The sequence below is a fragment of the Opisthocomus hoazin genome, chromosome 5, assembly GCF_030867145.1.
Source record: "Opisthocomus hoazin isolate bOpiHoa1 chromosome 5, bOpiHoa1.hap1, whole genome shotgun sequence".
Lineage (NCBI taxonomy): Eukaryota > Metazoa > Chordata > Aves > Opisthocomiformes > Opisthocomidae > Opisthocomus > Opisthocomus hoazin.
The window spans coordinates 88,294,428-88,297,695 of NC_134418.1; the positions used below are offsets into that span (position 1 = coordinate 88,294,428).

General features: G+C 63.5%; 1 long non-coding RNA gene across 1 annotated transcript; it reads left to right on the top strand.

The window, feature by feature from the left end:
• Positions 1 to 795: 795 nt before the first annotated feature.
• LOC142361477 (uncharacterized) lies at positions 796 to 1,793 on the top strand. The gene is made up of 3 exons (XR_012764124.1): positions 796 to 859; positions 1,237 to 1,596; positions 1,687 to 1,793. It is a non-coding gene; the product is annotated as an uncharacterized LOC142361477 (long non-coding RNA).
• The last annotated feature ends 1,475 nt before the right edge of the window (positions 1,794 to 3,268 follow it).

Below are 3,268 nucleotides of genomic sequence, written 5' to 3' on the forward strand. Positions count from 1 at the left end.
GTGAGCAAAGTTCGGTACTGCGGCTCGGGAGACGCGAATGCGCGGTGGCGCAGTGTCCAAGGGCTCGCTGCTGCCACCCGGTGACCAAAATTCGGTACTGCCGCTCGAGTGGCACAGGTGCTGTGCGCGCTGGGAGGAGCCGTGCCCTGTGTGTCCGGTGCTGCAATAAAGGACGCCTGCCTGCTTGCTGAAATGCCCAAACGGCTTCAGAGGGTCTTTGTGTTTGCCCAATGACGGCACCGTGGGATCCAGCCGTGGGCCGGGGCCGGAGGAGCCCCGGGTGCGGGCAGCACGGCTGATGGCGACGGCCCCTCCCTCTGCCGGTGGAGGGCCCGGTGCTGCCGTGGCCCGGGTGGCTGTGGAGGGGCCGGTGCGAGTCGAGGGAGGAGCGGAGCCGTAGCCGGGTTGCGGCTGCAGCGAGGGAGAAGGTGAGCGCGGGGTGTGTGGGGGTGTGGATGGAGTGGCAGGTCCTGGGGAAAAGCCCCCGGGAGGTCGGGGTCCAGGTCGGGGGCAAGGAGCGGCGGGGGTGCGGCGCCATCTCGGAGCCGCGAGTCGGGGGCTGCCCGGAGCGGGAGGCGCGCGGCAGGGCGCTGCCCGGAGCCGTGCGGAGGTGCCGCCCCGTGCCGGCGGCGCGCGCTGCCTGGACCCGGAGGTGGGGCCGGGCGTGGGCGCCGCGCCGTGTCCGCTGGCGCCGTCCCCTGGCCGCGATGCGGTACTGCAGCCCGGCGTTCCGCGCAGGGACTGGGGACTGGCCACTCCGGCGCGCCGTCGGCACGTGGCGCATGCGCGGTGCGGCGCAGCAGCATGGCGGCGCCCTGGTGTCGGGTGCCGGGGCGGCGGGGGAGCAGAGAGGCCAGCCGTGAGGCGCGGGCTCCCCTGCGACGGGTGCGGGGGTGCGTGGTGGCTGCCCGAGGGTGGTGGGACGGGAAGCTTCGAGCCGCCCGCTGTGACAGGCTGCCGATGCGCTGGAGGCGAGGCGGGTGCGGGCAGCCCCGGGGCCAGAGGCGGGAGGTGACGCAGGGGAAGGGGGGAAGGAGGCGGGCACCCCCCCCAACTCGGCAGCGCTCCCCGGCCCCGCTCGCCCCGCGCAGCCGCCCCCAGCTCCAGCACGTCCCCTGAAGCCTGTCCCGGAGCCCCCGGCCTCCCCCAAGGCCCGTGGTGCGGGCGGCACACTGGGCCTCGAGCGTGCCTCGTCCTCCCTTAACGCGGTCGCCGCTGCTTCTTTCTCTGTGGCAGGGGCCGCGCTGAGGACGCGTTTGTCCGTTCCTGCCCTGGGGATGCCGTTGGCTGCGCCCGCTCCAGGCTTGTGAGGGCTGTGTGTGCCGGGCCTCGGTCTCCTGGCGTCGTGGGGGCGAAAAGGGAGAGGCGGAGCGCTGAGTGGCTGCGGACGGGAGCTGGCGGGGCTGAAGCTGGAGAGTCCCGAGAAGGCTGAAGAAGAAGAAAAAATGGAAGGCCACCTGGCTGGCAGCTGCCTGGCTCCGCAGGCAGGAGAGAGCCTGCCTCTGCGGGTGAGGAAGGCTCCCTCTTGGTAGCCTGCAGCAGGCCAGGCCGCCAGCGTGTCCCGCAGGGTCTGTATGTGTCACCAGCAGCAGCATGGTACGGTTGTGGAGCGCGTGAGCGAGCGAGGCTACGTGCCTAGGGAGCCTCGTCTCCTAAGAGCCGCGACACATGCGCGTTTTTTCTTAGGTGTAGGACAGCCAAGCGACCGGAGTTACGGAAGAGGAAGGGAGGAGAGCAGGAGAGAGAAGCGTCTGAAGCGGCAGAGTCTCCCGGCAGCGCCGAGAGCGAGATCTGCGGTGAGTGCCGGGCCCTCGGGGCCCTGTCGCCCCTCTTCTGCATCCCGGGCTCTCCCCTGGATCCTCCTCTTTCCCACACTGCTGTGATTTTTGGCTTTTTTTTCCTCCCTGCCCCCTCCAACCCCCTCCCCGCTCCCGTGTACCTGCTTTCTCCATCTCTGACCAGCTCCCTGTCCCCATCTTTTAGGTCCTCCCTCTCTCTGCCCTGTAGCCCGTGGCTTTTTTTTCCTTCCCTATCTCTTTCTGTCTGGCTCCCGATCACGGTTTTTGCTTTCCCCCCTCTCTGCCCTATAGCCCGTCGGTACTTTTGCCGTCTCTGGGACTCTCTGTCCGGCTCCCTGTCCCTCTGGTTCAAGGTCTTCCTTCTCAGCTCCGTAGCACGTTGCGCGTCTGCCTCTTTCTCTATCTCTCTCTATTCTGCTCCCTGCCCCTCATTTTGAATTCCTCCCTCTCTGTCCTGTCGCTCCTTTTCCCTTTCTGCATCTCCGTCTTTTTTCTCTTTTTCTTTCTCTGTCTCTCTCTGTCCAACTCCCTGTCTCTAAGTTTCAGTTCCTCGCCCTCTCTGCGGAAGCTGTCGGGACTTTTTGCCTTCGCAGTCTCTCTGTTCTGGCTTCCTGTCCCTGTTTTTTCATTCCTCCCTCTCTGCCCTGTTACCCGTCACCATTTTTATTTTCTCCGTCTCTTCTGGCTCAAGGTCCTGATTTTTTTAAGTTCCTCCCTCTCTGCCCCATACCCTGTCACTTCTGCAGGTCTGTTTCTCCACCCTCTCCCTGTGCGGCTCCCAGCCCCTCTTTCGCACTTCCTCCCTCCGGAGCCTGCGGCCTGTTGCTTTCCCCCCCTCTTATTTCTCTCTCTCTGTCTCTCGCTGTCTCCCCGCCCCTGTTTTTTCGTTCCTCCTGTCTCTGCCCTAGAGCCCGTCAGGAGTTCTTTCATTCTCTGGCGCTCTCTTTCCAGTTCCCAGGCCCTGGTTTTCAATGTTGTCCTCCTGTCTTCCCTGTGCCACGGCGCGATTTCATTTCTTTTGCCGTCTCTCCCGGTCCGGCTCCCCGCCAGGATTTTTTAATCCCCCCCTCTCTGTCTTGTAGCCCATTGCTGTTTTCTCTGTCTCTGTGTCCCTCTGTCCGGCTCCCTGTCTTTACTTATTATTTTTGTTGAATTCCTCCCTCTCTGCCCTGTACGCGGTGCTGTTTACACTTTCGTTCCCGGACGTCTCTCTGTAGATTGCTCCCAGTCCTGTTTTTTTTTAATTCCTCCCTCTCTGTCTGTCATGGTTTAACTTGGCAGCCGGCAACTAAGCACTAGAGAGCTGCTCGCTCACAGCCCCCACCCCCGGCCCGTTCCCTCCCCAGCGGGATGCGGAGGACAAATGGACCAAAGGTAAAACTTGTCGGTTGAGATAAAGACAGTTTAGTAAGGCAACAAAGGAAATACTGTTGATAATTCTAATAACGATGATAATAATTGCAACAACG